This window comes from Lycorma delicatula, chromosome 1 (genome assembly GCF_047948215.1).
Source record: "Lycorma delicatula isolate Av1 chromosome 1, ASM4794821v1, whole genome shotgun sequence".
Classification (NCBI taxonomy): domain Eukaryota; kingdom Metazoa; phylum Arthropoda; class Insecta; order Hemiptera; family Fulgoridae; genus Lycorma; species Lycorma delicatula.
In genome coordinates, this window is record NC_134455.1 from 403,641,485 (window position 1) to 403,662,131 (window position 20,647).

A 20,647-nucleotide genomic window follows, 5' to 3' on the forward strand; every position below is an offset into this window, starting at 1 on the left:
GCTGACAAAAATGAATAAAAAGTCCTCCGTCGCAGCTAGTGAATCAAACAGTAGGATACATACGAAAGTTCCTATTCCCAAAGCCGTACCGCCACGAATAGCGACTATCACAGCTGGCAGTAAGCCACCTAATAAGCTCCCCATAAAGGGAACCCACATAACTATCTCTTCTGGGATGTCAACTACAGCATCCCAGTCAAATAAATCTCCTCCACCATCACCTCATATACTGGAGGATATGATTGAAGAACCACCCGACCCTAGGGCATCGGAGTTCTTTAAAATAAAAAATACAAAAAAGAAAAACCGAATCACGTACAACTAATATTTATATAGTTTCTGAAATTTATTTTTTTTATTTGTTTTTTTACACTTATGAACATTATTCAGTGGAATGTTAGAGGTATTCGGTCCCGCATTGAAGATATCAGAGTACTAGCGCACACACATGATCCAGTAATCATGTGTTTCCAAGAAACTCACCTTCTACAACATGACCGAATTACACTTAGAGGATACTTCTGCGAGAGATACGACTGCCTGGTAGACAGTAGGGAGAGTGGTGGAGTAGCGATTTTCATGAAGAATGGGGTGTCAGCTAAAAGAATTCAACTAACCACTGTCATTCCTGCTATTGCAGTAAAGGTCTCTATTCCCTTCAAATTGCATATCTGCAATCTGTATCTCTCACCGAACACTGAGTTCAGTGCTTTAGATGTCTCAAATCTCCTCACACAAATACCATCTCCATCGTTAATAGTAGGAGACTTTAATGCCCATCATATTTCCTGGGGCTCAACCTTCTGCTCCACTCGAGGAAATACGATAAATAAATTGAGACAAGATTTTGACCTTTGCCTACTGAATAATGGATCACATACATTCATGTCCTTATCAACTGGTACTGTATCTAACCTGGATCTTACCATATGCTCACCGAATGTACTCCCTCATTTTAATTGGTCGATTTGTGATGACTTTCACGGCAGTGATCATAGACCAATTATTATTAGTTTCGGTGTAGACTGCGAGATTAAAAGAAGGCCACGGAGATGGATTGTTGAAAAGGCAGATTGGAACGGATACTGTAAAGCATTCCAATCTCAGTATGACGATGGAGCGAACATCCTCGACCAATATTCTTCTTTTACGTCCATGATACTTAAGAATGCCAACAGATATATCCCACAAACATCGGGTAATCCTAGACGTCCTTTCGTCCCATGGTGGAACGATGAATGCAAAAATGCTATTAAGAATCGACGGCAGGCACTACGTAAATTTAATCGTAGGCCTACAACGGAACATCTAAATTTATACCGCAAGGCTAGAGCGGTGTGCCGTCGAGTATTCTTGGACGCTAAGAGGAATTCATGGACGAAATACGTGAGCACTATCTCACGCACTACCTCCACGTCTACTGTATGGAAGAAAATTCGTGCAATCTTCGGATCACCAAAACAATCTATTATTGGTCTTATTGATGAAGGAGAACTCCTTTCATCATCATCGGAAGTGGCAAATAGTCTGGCAAAATCTTTCCGCTCGGTGTCTCTCACCTCATCATATAATTACGATTTTCAACGGTACAAAATACAAATGGAGGTGTTGTCGTTAAACATTGGTGATTCGGTTGGTGAATTAAACACTCCATTTGTATTTAAAGAATTGTTACATGCACTTAAAAATTCACGGGACACTTCCCCTGGACCGGACAACATTTGCCTTTCCATGCTTTCACACCTTCCTAATTCGGCACTACAACAACTTTTGAATATTTTCAACGGTTTATTCTCCGAACAAGTCTTCCCACCCGGCTGGTCAGAAGCATTTATTATACCAGTACCAAAACCTGGTAAAGACCAGACGAACCCCTCAAGCTATCGCCCTATTTCATTAACAAGCGTTTTGTGTAAAATAATGGAGAGAATGGTAAACCGCAGACTTACATGGTACTTGGAGAAACATGGCTTTCTATCTCCAGAACAGTGTGGTTTTCGACAAGGACGATCTTCCATTGACCATTTAGTGTCACTAGAAACAGCCATACAAAACGCTTTCCTCAATCGGCAACACCTCGTCGCTATCTTCTTTGATATAAAAAAGGCGTATGACACAGCCTGGCGACGTGGTATTCTTAACACTCTCAAAAAATGGGGAATCAAGGGCAATATGCTTGCTTTTATCCGGGGATTCTTAAATCACCGAACGGCTCGTGTTCGTGTGGATGATTCGCTCTCAGATAGTGTCATCTTAGAGAATGGAGTGCCCCAAGGTAGTGTATTAAGTGCCACCTTATTTTCTGTAGCCATAAATGATATTACCAAATGTGTTCAGGCTCCTGTCTCATGCTCTCTATTTGCTGACGACTTTGCTATCTACATTGCAAGCCGTTCGGTACCTACAGCAGAGAGACTACTGCAGAATACTATACATCACCTTGAAGCTTGGTCCAGGATTACTGGTTTCACATTTTCACCCGAAAAAACAAAATGTGTAGTTTTTTCTCGGCTACGAAACCCTTCTATTCCGCAAATTTTTCTGAACGGTGAGACTATTACTATCTCTACTTACGTTAAGTTTTTAGGTTTAATTTTTGATAGCCGTCTTACTTGGGTCAAACACTTAAAAGAATTGAAAACAAAATGTTCCAAAATTCTAGATATGATGCGAGTCCTTACTAACACTAACTGGGGAGCCGATAGATCATGTATGATACGTTTTTACTATTCCTTTGTTCGCTCCCGTTTAGATTACGGTTGTGTGGCCTACTCATCAGCTCGTCAAACCGTGCTTAAAATGCTGGATAGTGTACATCATGCTTTCCTTCGGCTTGCCACAGGCGCGTTTAGATCTAGTCCTATTGCAAGCTTACTGGTAGACTGTGGTGAACCATCACTTTGGGATAGACGAGACCAGCTTTTATTATCGTATTTTGCTCGTCTCAGAGGACAACCAAATCACCCGGCTCTTGAGTCTGTCTTTAGAAATCCTAATCTAGGAAAGTATGAGGACCATCCACGTCGTACTGCACCGGTAGGTATCCGTACCTGGCGTCTGCTGCAGCATATAAATGTTGACAAACCGTCATTCTTTCCTATATATCCTTGCTCATATCCTCCGTGGAGAATAAACCTTATAAATTTTAATTTTGACCTTACCACATGCAATAAACAATCAACACCATCTATTGTCTTTCAGCAAATGTTTCAGTGTGTTCTCTCCAAGATGCAACCAGACGCGGTTGTATACACTGATGGATCGAAACAAAATGATACAGTTGGGTGTGCATTTGTTGTTAATGAGAGAACTTATATGTTTGGTCTCCCCAGTATTACGAGTGTGTTTACCGCTGAACTATATGCTATAAATAAGGCTCTAAACATCATTAACCCTAAATATAGAAAAATTCTTATTTGCAGTGACTCGTGTAGTGCTCTCCAAGCCTTAAAGAACTTTTATTCCAAACATCCTATCGTCATTGAAATTTACAACGCAATCGCTGAGTTGAATAATCGCAACACAGAATTAAGTTTTTGCTGGGTCCCTAGCCACGTAGGGATTCCAGGTAATGAACATGCAGATTCCGCTGCCAAAGAAGCATGTACCCAGCCTCCTTTCACCACCCGAGTCGCTACTTCTGATTTCATTAACTATGTAAAACAATTATTAAGAACAAGGTGGCAAGGTGATTGGACAGCTACTGTTGATAATAAACTCCGTCAGATTAAAGATTCTGTGTTTCCATGGAACTCCTCATACAGAAAACCCCGGCGTGAGGAAGTAGTTCTCTGTCGATTGCGGATAGGACACACGAGAGTCACACACGAGTACCTGTTTACAAGAGGACAACCACCTCTATGCGCAAGATGCAACTGCCGCGTGGCTGTGCGCCACATACTCGTGGACTGCATATGTTATGCGGCATTGCGTCGTAAATTTAAAATTCCTAGTAACATCCGTGGTATCTTGCGTGACGATAAGGAGGTTTTAAACCGGATGTTTATATTTTTACGTAGTACAGGGTTAATGCAAAAAATGTAATAAGTATGTATTCTTTAATAATTGTATGTATTGTCCTATGTATTGTTTTTGTTATCCGAGTAGGGAGCCTTTTACACTCCCTATCGGATTTTTTTTGTTTTTTTTGTTCGTTTTTTAAATTCGTCTGTGATATTAGTTGTAAGATTTTTGTGATATTAGTTTTAAGTTTTATCTCCTTTTTTAGTTTTAAGTTTTATTTATTTTTAATGTGATAGATTTTAACATAGTTTTAAGTTTTATTTATTTTTAATGTGATAGTTTTTAACATAGCTTTAAGTTTTATTTATTTTTAATGTGATAGTTTTTAACAGAGTTTTAAGTTACATATTAGTGTTTTTGTTATCCGAGAATGGGCCTTTTACACCCATTCCGGATTTTGTTTCTGTGATAGTAGTTTTAAGTTTTAATTTTATCTAAAAACCTAAAATTATTTTTATTTATTTATTTATTTATCTATTTATTTATTTTCCGGGCGATGATAACGTTCAACCGTTTTTCGCCCTTAAAAAAAAAAAAAAAAAAAAAAAAAAAAAAGGATCACAGTCGCAATACGGGAGTTCCCGAACGCCGTCCTGACCGACGAGACCCTAGCCGTCGAATCCGTCCCTAGGACCTGCTGGATCGCATACAGGATCTCTTCTCCACACGCAGTGGCATCCAGGTCTTTGACAGTAATTGCCACCGGCCTGGTGGCCGCGTTCCTCTCCACCACCTTCACGAGAGGTGCCGCCGCTGCTACCTTTTGTGTCAGCACGGGCACAACCTTATCTGCCTCCTTGACACGTACCCGGACCTCTTGACCTCGGCCTTGCCTGACCGAGAGAATGCTCGGGGCGAACTCCCTCCCCACCGACGACTTCACCGTTCGCAGGAGATCTGCATACGTGGCCCCTTCCTGCCGCATGACCACCGTAACCGCCTTCGGACCCTGTGGGGGGCCGTCCTTCCTCGCTGCTCCCACCCCGAACAAGTGAAGCGACGTTTTGGTGCCTCTCCTGACGGACCAAAACTCCGCCACCTTTTTAACCAAGGTCCCCATGCGGTCGCCGGTCGACACCAAAATCACCGGCCGGCTTTCCGCCTTCTTCAGCCTGTCCATTCCCTCTATCAGGCCGTCCACCGCCATCCGTCCTTCGCCAGAGATCAAAAGCACATAGGTAGGTGCATTACCTTGCACCTCCTCGTCTTCGCCAACGACGTCCACCGACGACACCTCTTTCAGTAAGAGACCAGCCCTCAGCTTCCCCTTTCGAAGCCTAGCGAAAGCTCCTGGAGCCTGGACGCTAACATGCTGGGCATATCGCCCCTGCATATCACCGTCTACATTCACAACATAAACCCTCGGTGTTGCCTCCTCTTCTGCCGGAGGGCCGTTCTTGTTTTCCACCATCTTGAACAGTTCCTTCTCCCACCTCCTGTCCACCACATTTTTCAAATCTTCCACGGAACCCTCACGGAGGACCACCCTGACGTCAAGGTCCCCTTCCTCGACCGTTTGAGTCCCGAGCGTCGCCGTAATTTTTGGGTGCGAGGCCTCATAGAGTGCGTATACCACTGCCGCCAGATTATCCGCCTTGTCTCTGAGCCTGTACGCGCTGTCCTTTATCTCCTTTTTGGTGTTGACGTTGCGTCGTACCAATGCAACAAGATTATCCACCTTTTCCAGCAGACTATCCAGATCTGTCCCGTCAGATACATCATCTGCACTGCTACTAGCCGCCTCAAGCCTCCTCTTAGCCGGGCGCGCTCCCATCTCCTCATGCTCCATGGAGCTGACACCTCGAGCGCCCACCGGAGACCACTCTTGTGACGTGTCGGGACACGACATCACGAATCCAACCGCGTCTCTGTGAAAAAGGCGCGATTACTAGCTAATTACCCAGCTAACTCCACCTCACGCCGCTGGAAGCGCTGCCGACACCGTCTCCCGTACTCTGAATGGAGTCGAACTAATCGGTAGTCTCGAAAAGAAGTATAAACAAACTAAGATAAAATAAACAAACTACCGTCACCTAGGCAACCTAGGCAAACGCAAAACTAACATAAATAAGTAACAAATCAAAAATACACGGGCCAATTCCGCTAAAAATGAGTTTGCAGACTTCAAACAACAAAAAACAAAAACACCCAAATGCCGCCAACACTGTTTTTTTAAAAAGAAAAAAAGAACCCAACTGTTTGCCGCCACGCGGCCACCGTATTTCATACTAAAAGTTTTATATCTTCACTATTTTCTAACCTATCTTAAAAATTTTTTCACCCACGCACACATCTAACTCTATATTTTAATATTATACATACCAAAACTCACAAATACCCGAAAAAACCACACAAAATACTGTAACCTCCGGAGCTCCGTAATGGCTGGCTTCCACCTACGAGTCCAGCACTCGACTCCAAAATCTCATCTAATTACATTTTTTATTACTCTTACATTTTAATTTAATTTTTTTTTCTTTTTTGAATTTAGAGAGTGTTTTTCACCCCCAAGAAAATCAATTATTATTGAAAGCATGTATATATAGTACAGTAATTAATTATCTTCCTACACCTTTTAGTTAGAAATGTATTTGATGGGAAAAACTACAATTACAGCATAGAAGAAGTTGCCTAATGATGAAATTATAGTTAGAAAGGTACTATTATTAATAGTATACTACTACTAAGTTAGTAGTATTTACTATTATTACTGGGATTTTTTTGTGTTTATTCTTTAAGATTACATTTTTAAAGTTTGGTAAAAACACCAGGGTCGAAGTCCAGCCCGTGAATATAGGTGGTCCATCACTACCAGCTCTGGTGCCAGTGATTGTCATCAAGATCGCTTAATGATCGCTGGCTGTGTGGCCTTCCTACACTCTCCAGTCTGCAATGCGTCACCACTGAGTGGTCACCACATACCAACCCACTGGAGTTTGTCTAGTGATGAACTCATCATGGCATATCAGCTTAATTTGAAGGCAAGAGTTGTAAGGTTCAAATCCTAGTAAAGGTAGTTTTTTTATACAGATTTTAATACTAGATTGTGGATACTGATATTTTTAGTTGGTTTGGTTTCAATTAACCACACATTTCAGGAATGGACACCCTGAGACCATCGAAGACTACACTTGTATGGTCTAGTAACCGAGTGGATTTTTACATTATAGTAATCGTTTGTGATAGTGTGATACATGGTTGTTGGTTGATAGTTATTCAATCATGAGTCTCAATTTGGCTGAGACCATACAAGACTACACTTCATTTACATTCATACACTACCATTCTCATTAATCATACATTCATTTATTCAATTTGATTTAAAATCATCTATATAGATTAAAAAAGTGATTAGTGAAAGAAGAGAGCCTTGTGGTAAACCAAATTCGGTTCAACATTTTTTACCAATTTTTTATATAGGGTAAAGATGTGAGAGTAAACAGCTTTAATGGTATGCCATGAAAATCCATATTTTCCATTTTTTTAGAAGCCTTGAATTGGGCACTATGTCAAATGCAACAGACAAGTCTAACAAATTGGCTAAGTCTTTTTACCATCATTAAAATTATTTGTTAGAAATTTTCACAAGCTCAGTTGTACCATCTGCAGTGTACTTATTTCCTTTTGAAATCCAAATTGATTTGTATTTATTAATTTATATTTATTTATGTACTTTACTAATTTTATTATTTCTAACATTATTTCAGATTGTGTGTAAACTTATAGGAAGATAATTTTCATGCATAAATTTGTCACCAGATTTAAATATATGAATTATGTTAGCAGTTTTAAAATCAACTGGAAAATCATACACTCGGTTAATATTAATGATAAGGACTGTACTAGGAAAGGTATTATTTTTTTAAACAAATATTATTTGTATTACCAATAATTATATGAATAATATATGTATTATAATTATATGAATTATTACGCTTCTGGTAATGGGATACATAAAGCTAGATTTACAGATTAAGTTATTTTTATTCCTACTTTTGTGCTTTCATAAATTGATTCAAAGTAGATATCAAATGTGTGCAAGTTTTAATTCCTAATGCATAGCGTGTACTGCATTTAATCATGAAGATAACCAGAATTTGTTATCTGTTGTATAAAAATAAATATACTGCTCTAAAGAGTAAAATAGTTAAAATACTCACTGTAACGATTCCCAAGCTCTATTTCAGCACTGACTAATTTCATTGCAGAATCTTGTAGATGCTGCCTAAAATTACAGAATAAGCTTTGATCCAACTCTCCAGCATCAGCTGCATGAATAAATAAATAAAAATTATTAATAGTAAATATAAAGATAAATTATTATAAATATGAATATCTGCAACAAAAATACAAGCCAATAAAAACAACTAAAAAGCATAACTTTAAATATTGTATTGATGAGAAAAATCGTTTAGCCATTTATAGATACTTAAAACAGCTCATTTTTACATTACACCGTCAAAGAAATCCCTAAACAGATATTTGCAGCAATTATGCCAGCTTATTTCAGTAGTTTTCTCATAAATTATTGAAATCAATAAAAATTATTACAAATTAAATACTTTATAAAAAATGTGAAACTAACAGGTTACAAACAACTTTTCACATTTCTTACATTACACTAAGTAAACCTACAATTTGTTATATTTGCCTACCACTGCCATGTTCAATAAAATTGTTCTCATAAATTACCAAAGTTAAACATGAGTAGTTTCACATATCTGTTGGTTGTAAGAGGGTAATGAGAGTAACAATAAACACCATTAATAAATAAAATAAAGTAACAATCGAGAGCTGAAGACACAAAATATTAAATTAAATAACTATGTATGTTAAAAAGTAAGTTAGTTCTGCTACCTATTAATTCACCTTCTAATGAAAATTATAATATAAAAAACCTGTTGTCAGTAAACAATCTATTAAAATAATTAATAGTTTCCATTTTAAGTTTATTTCACATGTTGCAACATCTAGAAATGAATCATAATATTGAGTAACATACATCAGACATCAGCTCCAATCAAAACAGCAATCATAGAATTTACATCTTGAAGGTGTTACCTTCAGTTACCTCACAAGGTAATTTTACAGATATTCACTAAATGCCTTTTGGAAAAGTTGTACTAGCTGCTTCACAGTCATTTGTCATTAAAAAATTATTACTAAGAAATACAGAATCTTATTAAATGGTCATAAAAATAAAATGGCGTTTACAGAAATGGCATTTAAGTTAGGGGTTACAAAAACGTGAATGAGCCATTTTTTGGTAAAATAATGTTCTTTTTTTTATAAATAAAATGCAAAGAAATTAGAAACAAGATATAATACATGGATATAAAACCAGATATAATAAAATATATATATACCTTACTTCAGTTTTAAAGTTCTTCAATTTCTGAAACGGTTAAAGGCTGTGCCCACATTCAAATAATTTAAGTATTTATAACCATTTGTAAATAATTCTTGCCTGAATTTTGGTATTCCCTAATCTCAAAAATGTTCTCAATTTTAATTTTTTAAATTTTTTGATTGAATTTTTTTCTTAAACCTAGTTTAGATTATGAAAGAGACATTATGTTCGGTAGTGCATGTTAATAGAATGTTTCCCTAATTATAAATTGATTTTTAACTGGTTGTGTTTATTTGATTCTGCAATTTCATGTTATTCTTATATTGTTTAATATAATTGTTATTTATATATTTTCTTGAAGACTAAATTTCATATAAAATTAGCATATCTTTTAAAATAAAATCAGTATCTCCTTCCTTATGTAATTAATGTGATTGTAAGGTAGACCTGCGGATTGATTCTCCCCATACTCTTCCCAGCATGTTCCGCGTCAAATTTATCCATTTTTGTACCGAATGGGTCAGCTACCTTTATTCCACGTAATATTCCATGTATAAAAATACAAAGTTCCATATATAAAGTAAAGGTATGATGATACCTACTGGTATCATCGTGCAAGTGGATAACTATGGTTAAATATAAAAGTTGCAGTTATCCATAGCAACAATATTTTTGTCTTATTAATTTTCTTAATACTGTGACTAACAGTAAAAACGTATTGAGATGATTTAAACTATTATAAATAGTATAAATATAATAACTAATAAAATGAAAGGCAAACTAATATTGGTAGCATCTCTCATAGCTGTTTGTGTAGCAGCACAGTGGTGGCGGTATGTAAATATTTAACTAAAAAAAAGTAATTGTAATTTTAACATTTTAATTCTATGACCATTTAATAAGATTCTGTAGTTTTTTAGTAATAATTTTTTAATGACAAATGACTGTGAAGCAGCTAGTACAACTTTTCCAAAAGGCATTTAGTGAATATCTGTAAAATTACCTTATAGGGTTCATACAGTAGTTAACACCTTCAAGATGTTACTTCACTATTTGTTAATTTGTTTTTAACTCATTCTGCGAGTAAAAAAAAGTGGTTTGGTTCAAACGCCAATGAAAGACTAGCAATATGAGAATCATAGTGTGAAAAGATTTTGTGTGTGTGTGTGTGTGTGTGTGTGTGTGTGTGTGTGTGTGTGTGTGTGTGTGTGTGTGTGTGTGTGTGTGCGTGTGTGTGTGTGTGCGTGCGTGTGTGTGTGTGGGTGCGTGCGTTTTTTTGACATTCCTTCAGCTGATGAGCAAATTGTTATTTTATTGTAATTCCAATATGATGATCACATGCCAGAGGTTGCATAAACTTTATAAGATCTCTATTTGGCCAAACAGAAAAAGAATTTCCCATCATGCGACAGATATGTCAGCACAGTGACCAATGTACAAGGTTAGAAGAAATTGTGTAGTAAGGTATTAGCAAATGAAAATATTACGACATATGCTTGATAAATAAAAAAAATAGAAATATCAAATGAATTTTATGAAAAAAGTAGTTTTCTAACCGTTAACTTGCAAGACAAATTTAATTGCATCTGTAGTCTAATATTAAATCTAAATTTGGTACATGTGAAAAAATGGAATAGAAATATATATTTTTACAATGAATAAAAGAGAACACCGGGCCAGTAACAAGCATGAATCAGCGCTAAGTTAAGCATATAAATTGCTATGAAAATAGAATTAAAAAATACTAAGAATCCAAGAATGTATATATATCCTTACTTAAATAAAATATAGAAAAGAACGTGATAAAAAAGGTTAACAAGCATTTTGTTAAAAGATCATATAACGTTAAGTTTACAAACATCACAAATTTGTTAAAGCATTTATTTCACTGGTAAATTATACATTTGTTGTAATGTTGATATGAATATAGTAGACATTTTATGCCGCAATATATAAACATACCTATCACTATTTTTAATAAACGACTGCCGCACATTATCAGTATGAAGCGTATGTGTTGCAGTCGCCTTATATAGCAATCCTGACTGTTTTTATATTTTTGTTTGTTTGTTTGTTTGAGGATGGGTTATGTCTCAATGTCGCATACCAATATCATAATCTTTCATGAGATGAGATTTTTAGCAGTTGAAATTTAACGAGCATGATCGGATTTCAAATCCAGAATCTTCTGGACGAAACGCAAAGATAATGTGATTTCCTAATCATTCTATCACGTATATAAACTAGCAAGCAGAACCTAGTTTAGTATAGCAGTGGATTCAGACTATTATTTTAGTTGAGGTATTCATAAGAAAAACATTAAGGAAATTTTTTCATAGTATTGTTTATAAATATAATTATAATTTTTTATACAGTTTCTCTATTTTAATCACTAACTGATTATATTTTGTTACACAAAATATAATTCATATTAAAAAATTAGTTAATTAAAATTATAGATATTTCTATTTTAGATCTCATCTATCTCAAGATGTATTTTTTAAATCATGTAATGTTACGATCAAATCTTTTTACCTGAATTCATGTGTATAATTTGCAGAACAAGATGTCGTCGTGCAACACCTCCCAGTCTACCACGTCCATGTCTATTAATTTATCCAGTCGGTATCTACCCTATATGCAAGAACATAAACTGCTTGGTAATAAGGCAGAAGATAGTTTATATTTAGCTTACTTCCAAAAATGGTAAGCTAATATTTAAATATCATATTTTGAGGAAAATCATTAATATAATTAACAATAAGTAAATTTAAATGAGGATAAGTATAAATTTATTGTTCACTGAAGGTCTGGGCGTACATGATGCTTCTAACCTTGTACATGCCAGTACAAAAGCTTATTTACTTTAAATGTTTATTTTGTTTTTCGTAACTTGGTTTCATCATATAATTCATTAAACACTATGTCTAACATGTTCGTCTTCTGATGAAGCAGTTGACATGAAAAAATTTTATAATGCAGTTGCCTTTGGATTGGAAACTAACGCTAAGTACAGTAATTATCCCAATGTGAAGTGAATTCGTTGTTCATATATTGATATTCTTTATTTGATTATTATTCTTATTCTTTCATTATACTTATCAGTAAATTTTATACAACATACAACATATAGTTGTATGTTGTACATACAACATGTGTATGAAAGTATGTTGTATGAAAGTTGTATATCAGTAAATAGAGAGTTGTAAAGTATTCCAGTGGCGGTTATCCAATAAGAATAGTGGACAATCACCAAATAGGTGAATTGAAAAATGTGTTGAATCTGAAATGATAATAAATATGATGACTTTACACTATAATCCTGCAATAACTACTTCTATAGAAATTACTATTCTACATTATTTTTAATTTGATGATGTAGCTATTAAAGCATATATCATATGTTTTCTGCTATCACAAACTAGAAAAAAACTGTAAATTATTAGGGTTAAGTGCTGTGACCTGTCTTAAGTGGTTTTCGCTTATGAACAAAATTTTTAATTCAATTTAATGATAATATGTCATTCACATGAGGAGGTGGTTATTAAATCATTTTCACTAGAAGGTGGAGCCAAATACTAATCTTCAGTTTGGTATACGTGAAAAATATAAAGGAATCATATTGCCTGCCTGAATAGTAATAATTAATGATAAAAAAAGCCATATTCTTCCTTAAGTATTATTTCAAATTTTTTAGGTGATAAATTTCTCCACAAGTTTCATGTATTGAAATAACAAATATTAGATTAAACTATAAACGGTGTAACTCTTCTTCTAAATTTTAGGTATATTCTTTTTTGTCTAATTATGTTCATTTTCTTTCTATTTTACAGCCTTCAAAATTTTTCGTGAATGGACACAATTTGAAATAAATATTTATTAAAAGTATAAAGGTATGTGAAACTTTGCATTTTCTTTTTTTTTCTTTCTTTATTTATGATATATTATATATAATGATAGTTTACATAAAAATGAGAGGTGAAATGTTCAAAACCGCCCCTAATTCGCAGTACTCTGTTTATATCGGTTTTTAAAATTTAATCTGTTTGTCTGTACGATTTAATTTTTTTTTTTTAATTTTCCACCCATAAGTCGAGAAATATATGTTGAATATAATGAAATTTTCATTAAGGTGACAAATTTAAGTTTTACAGATAACTTGATGAAACATTCTTACGGTTTTACTAGTTATTCTTGCAATTATCAAATGTAGTACTATGAATGTAGGACAAACTATAACAAACGACAAACATCACAAGCATTGTGTTGTTATTAAAGTTGAGGCACAAAAACCCGTACACAAAAACTGACGTCATCAATTCATAATATTGGTATGGTGTCATGATGGAGAAATGAAAAAAAAACGTTTAGTACACTTGTTGCATGGATGCCAAATCATGTACATTGAGTGATTAAGAATAAAGATAAACATATTAATTATATTAGATATTCACAGATTGTACAAGTATGGTTTCATTTGGAACTATTATTGAATAACTTCCTTGTCTGGATTAATTTGCATGCTTAATTTAACACTCTAGATTATTTTATTTTTAACATTCAATCATTCTAATTTAACTATTCTTTGTGTTTTACAGGCATCAAAATTTTTAACAATATTATTTAAGAAACGTGGGCATAAGACATTTTATAAATTATTCTACTTTGTTAAGGAAATTTAAATTAAAATTTATCGGTGAAAAATCAAGTGTTTAATTTGGGGAAAAAAAGGTTAGTGAAATTGCACTTTGTTTTATAAGAAGATGGCACGTTGTAATTTTTTAGCTGTATGATAAAAGTTTCTTTAGTAATGAAATAAACTTATCGTTACAATAGATTATTATTTACAAAAGTACTCTAGTAATAATAATTGCTATTCTTTGTTTCATACTTATCGTAATGTAAGGACATAATTAGGATCGAAATAGAGGAGGAATGAGGTGTAAGCCCACTCGCATAAAAGAAAAGTTTACTTAGTAAACTGAGGTAGTCGTAATATAGCGGGTTAGGGATTGTGATGGTTTTCTAATATATTCAATATAAAGAATTTCTATCAAAGTATAGGCTACTATATTATCTTTGATGATTGACGTGGTAGTGCCTCTTTTGAAACCTTTCTAGGTCAGTAAGTTCCTTTTTGAGTAAGTATGTGAGATTTAGTGCTCTGACTACCAATATAGAGTTTATTTAAAAAATGAGTACCATTCCTTTTTGGAGATTTAGTAGTAATTAATTTACGAATGCAATCACAAAAATTATTACGATTTATATGAATACAAGATAGATATTTATTAATTACCAGCAATACACATAAAGTAATATGTGTGATGCGAAGAGTCATCTGTTTTCAGTTCATTATTTCAAATATTCAAATTGTTATTTCAGTAATTTTTAAAATTCGGGTGATGCAATGCCAAGCTGGTTATAGGACAATTTCTGATGACATAGATATCTCGTTGTTTATATTAACTTTCTTATAACACTACTTAATATTTGGTATTTACGTAAAAAGTTTTTAATTGTTTGTATATTGTTATAAAAATAATTTTTTTTTAATTTCAGTACTGAAGAAGCATTTGAAAGCAAATTGTATGAAGTTGAATATGATAATTTTAAAGTTCAAATTTGAAAAAAAATCATAAAATCTGTAACAAGTTATAAAAGTAAAACATCATCATAAAATTTATTTAATGAAATGTACACTACAATTATAAAAATTCTTAATTTGATATTAGTTATTAATTTGTAAAACATTTGATCACATTGCATGTATTATTTGGAAAATTAAGCCAAACTTATTTACCTTTAAGGGGATACCCTTCTTCATTAAATAATTCTGTTGTAGTACAATAAATGTTTTCCTTTTTTTATTTTAATTTTTATATTTTATTTGTTATAAAGTATAATATCAATCTATGATGTGTTTTACGTTTTATATGCTTTTGTGTTTTTGGAACTTTGATCCATGAATTATAATAAAAGTTTCAAAGTAAAAATGTTGATAAAATATAGAACTATGATTTTTTTTCTAAGTAGCAGTCCTTCCAACAACTGGTAAACACTTTGTTTGCTAAATTTACAATAAATAGCACTTGCTGTACAGTAGCAACATATTCCGCCAGACCTTTGATTATATAAATGTTGGAATACCATCAAAACTAGTACAGCTCTGGATCTAATAGAGTTAACATCCTAGATTCTAAAAGCTAGACTTTTTTGCTGTTGAAATCGCAAGGACGTGTTTGTTTAATCCAGCTATTGTTATCAGATGTTTTGAGCATTGTACACCAAAGATAAGAGGAAAGTGCAGGCCAAAGAAGAACGAAGAGGTCTTCGGAAGAAGAAGAGGGAGAAGAAGAAGAAGGAAGACCAACCACTCGTCTCAACATCACGAACTGGAGTCCGGAACAGAGCCCAGCAGAGATGCGTCCTGAAGGGCAGCCATACCAGAAGCGGATGAAGAGCTTCTACACAACCTCTCCTTTTCAAAACTTACAGGAAAGATAAAATAACCCAGCAATTGCGACTCCTCCGGAAAAGGAGACACATTGCTCTTTCCTTATAGCTAGTGCCACGTTGTGGCGTATTCCTGCTAGCTTATTAAGCGTTAGCACCGAAAGGACTTCAGTGGACGTTCTGAAGGGGAATTACGTCGGGAGGACAGGCTTTATAAGCCTAGTTTTCTGCGTTCGGCCCATGAAATGGGTTCGATAACGCTGGTTGAACAATGGATTGGAATGCAATTAAATACGTCTTAAAATACTAAATAATAATAAAGAAAACTTGAAAAAATTAGACCCGCTAACTAAAAATAAACCTCAAAAACACGCCCGATAGAATCACCCAGCAGCAAGGGACTCTATCCAGGTTCTGCGATAAAGTAGGGAGTAATAAACTCCCGCCAACTTTGCATTCCATTCCATTCCAAAGATAGGAACACCTTGCTCCACATGTTGAATCTCAGTGGCTATCCCACTTTCAGATTCATCTAGTACATTTTGAGGGTTTAGAGGTTGCAATAAAAGTACTTGTTCACCATTAGGCACTGGGCTTATGGCATATAAGGAATTTCTCTGTCATACTATAGGCTACTATATTATCTTGAAAGTTTTGGTGATTGACATTGTAGTGGCCCTTTTGAAGTAGTTAACAGGTCAAGGTGATTATTACAAAGATTATAAATGATTATATACCAAATATAGAAACATCACGTTGTTCCTCCTCATGTTGAATTTCAGTAGTAGTAAAGTTTGATGCTTTGGAGGTTCCAGTGAAAGTACATCACCACCATTAAGCGCTGGGCTTATAGCAAATGTCTTGTGTTCTGCACTCATGTGCCCAATTCTTCTCTGAAAGAACAATTTACAAAATGCTTTTAAAATCCAACAATTGGTGAAGGGAAAATTCTGACACTCACTTCCATAAGGTACAGAAGAGGCGACGGTTGTACAAATTAATAATTGCTTGTTTATAAAAACAGGTGACAAAAGAAGGGACTGAAATACTCATCATATATATATATATATATATATATCGATTTTGCTATTACATATGCTGTCGTTCTCCTCAAAGGGATGATGAATGGTACTGAGTATAAGGCACTGTTTTGCCCAGGAAGTGGGAAACTGAACCCATAAGCGGAAGAACTTCTTCAAGAAATCATAAGTAGTAGAATACAGAAAGCAACGGAAGGCATTGTATTGAAGGTCCTAGTGATAATCTCTCGCATTACACTATGATGCTATCTGGAAAGTACAGTATTGAAGAAGATCCCATATTCTGTCATTTTAAATTTATTATACAAAATCTGCAATTACTAATGGTCATGTAATGGGAAGATAATATACTATTCTTTGGTGGACATCTAAAAAGTTAAAAAATCATGGACATCTAAAAAGATATCTAGGCCTAAAAAGTTTAATTATAAATCATAAGTTTCATAAACGTATTTATTTCTGTATTCTTTGTTTCTAATTCAAAAAGTAAATTAATCGACTTTTCCTTTCTGAAGGACAGTGATTTGATGAGACCGCTTGATCTTCACATCATTAAGCTGAGAACAAGTGCTTTCGAAAGATGTTAATCTGTAATTAAAGGAAAAAGGGAAATCTTGTTGACCAGCCTGTTATATTTGAAACAACGTTTGTCTCTGGTTTGAAATGATTTGTAGGATATTTCCATAATAATTGATAATGTATTAATATATCTGTTATTTTTAAAAAGTATTCATTTCTACTTAGTGGTTATTGTGTATAATGATTTTCTGTATGATTATGTTTGCAAGTTTGTATACTGTTTAATTAGGTATTCAGTACTGTATTTTATCTTTTTTGTATTTTACGTTTGAGATTATTATTGCCGACATATAAGCAAAGTGTGTAAGGACAACAGTTACATCAATTAGGTTGACTTTTGCAAATCCTACAGTTTTAATAAAGAGAATACTGCATTTTTATTAGTTTGTAATGAATCGCATAAAGTCTGAAGCTACTGATTTTCACTTGTTTGTCCCAATTATACAGATATGTCCGCTATGAATTCTTGCCTGAATTTTGGTATTCACTAATCTCAAAAATGTTGTTCGTTTTTCATTTTGAATATTTTCGACTGAATTTTATTTTCTTAAACCTAGCGTAGATTATGAAAAAAACATTATGTTCGGTAGTGCATGTTAATAGAATGTTTCTCTACTTAAAAATTATTGCTTTTTAAGTGGTTGTGTTTATTTTTGTCTGCAATTTCATGTGTTATTCTTCTTATATTCTTTAATATAACTTATTTACATTTTTATAAATTTCATATAAAATTAGGATATCTTATAAAATGATCGTTAGATTGATTGATGACCTGTAGACCTGTTGATTGATTCTCGTCTTATTCTTCCCAGCACATTCCCTCAAATTTATTCTTCTTCTTTGTGCCGAGTGGGTCAGCTACCTTTATTCCATGTATAAATATATAAAGTTCCATATATAAAGTAAAGGTACAGCGATGTTTACTGGTAGCATGCAGTTAAATATTTGATCGTACTTTAAAATTATTTGTAACTAAAGAAAAAATAAAATATAATTTAAAAACATAAAGTGCAGTGTTGCGGGTAACTATGGTAAAAAAAGAAGTTTTTGGTTTTCCATGGCAACAATATTTTTTCTTATTTATTATTTTAATACTGTGACTAACAGTAAAAATACATTCAGACGATTTAAGCTATTATAAATAGTATAAATAATATAACTGATAACTGATAAAATGAAAGGCAAACTAATATTGGCATCTGTCTTTGCTGTTTATGTAGCAGCACAGTGGTGGCGGTATGTAAATATTTAATTACAAAAAAAGTAATTGTAATTTTATGACCATCTAATAAGATTCTGTAATTTCTTAGTAATGTGTATTCCTTAATTCATGTGTATTATTTGCAGAACGAAACGTCGCCGTGCATCACAACCCCAAGCACCTCCGAGTCTACCACGTCCACGTCCATTAATTTATCCAGTGGGTACCTGCCTTGCATGCAAGGAGGTAAACTGCTGGGTAAAAAGGCGGAAGTTAGTTTATACTTAGCTTACTTCCAAAAACGGTAAGCTAATAATATTTAAATAATATCATATTATGAGGAAAATTATTAATATAATTAAGAATAAGTAAATTTCAATGAGTATAAGTATAATTTTATTGTTCTCTGAAGGTCTGGGCGTACATGATGCTTCTAACCTTGTACATGCCAGTACAAAAGCTTATTTACTTTAGATGTTTATTTTGTTTTTCGTAACTTTGTTTAATCATATAATCATATATATAACTCTAACATGTTATTCTCATTCTTTCATTATGCTTGTTTAAATTTACATGGCAATACCGCAGAACATATCAGTAAAGTATTCCAGTGGCGGTTATCCAATAGGAATAGTGGACTATCACCAGATAAGTGAATTGAAAAATGTGTTGAATCTGAAATGATAATAAATATGATGACTTTACACTATAATCCTGCAATAACTACTTCTATAGAAATTACTATTCTACATTATTTTTAATTTGATGATGTAGCTATTAAAGCATATATCATATGTCTTCTGCTATCACAAACTAGAAAAAAACTGTAAATTATTAGGGTTAAGTGCTGTGACCTGTCTTAAGTGGTTTTCGCTTATGAACAAAATTTTTAATTCAATTTAATGATAATATGTCATTCACATGAGGAGGTGGTTATTAAATCATTTTCACTAGAAGGTGGAGCCAAATACTAATCTTCAGTTTGGTATACGTGAAAAATATAAAGGAATCATATTGCCTGCCTGAATAGTAATAATTAATGATAAAAAAAGCCATATTCTTCCTTAAGTATTATTTCAAATTTTTTAGGTGATAAATTTCTCCACAAGTTTCATGTATTGAAATAACAAATATTAGATTAAACTATAAATGGTGTAACTCTTCTAAATTTTAGGTATATTCTTTTTTGTCTAATTATGTTCATTTTCTTTCTATTTTACAGCCTTCAAAATTTTTCGTGAATGGACACAATTTGAAATAAATATTTATTAAAAGTATAAAGGTATGTGAAACTTTGCATTTTCTTTTTTTTTCTTTCTTTATTTATGATATATTATATATAATGATAGTTTACATAAAAATGAGAGGTGAAATGTTCAAAACCGCCCCTAATTCGCAGTACTCTGTTTATATCGGTTTTTAAAATTTAATCTGTTTATCTGTAGGATTTAATTTTTTTTTTTTAATTTTCCACCCATAAGTCGAGAAATATATGTTGAATATAATGAAATTTTCATTAAGGTGACAAATTTAAGTTTTACAGATAACTTGATGAAACATTCTTACGGTTTTACTAGTTATTCTTGCAATTATCAAATGTAGTACTATGAATGTAGGAACAAACGACAAACATCACAAGCATTGTGTTGTTATTAAAGTTGAGGCACAAAAACCCGTACACAAAAACTGACGTCATCAATCCATAATATTGGTATGGTGTCATGATGGAGAAATGAAAAAAAAACGTTTAGTACACTTGTTGCATGGATGCCAAATCGTGTACATTGAGTGATTAAGAATAAAGATAAACATATTAATTATATTAGATATTCACAGATTGTACAAGTATGGTTTCATTTGGAACTATTATTGAATAACTTCCTTGTCTGGATTAATTTGCATGCTTAATTTAACACTCTAGATTATTTTATTTTTAACATTCAATCATTCTAATTTAACTATTCTTTGTGTTTTACAGGCATCAAAATTTTTAACAAT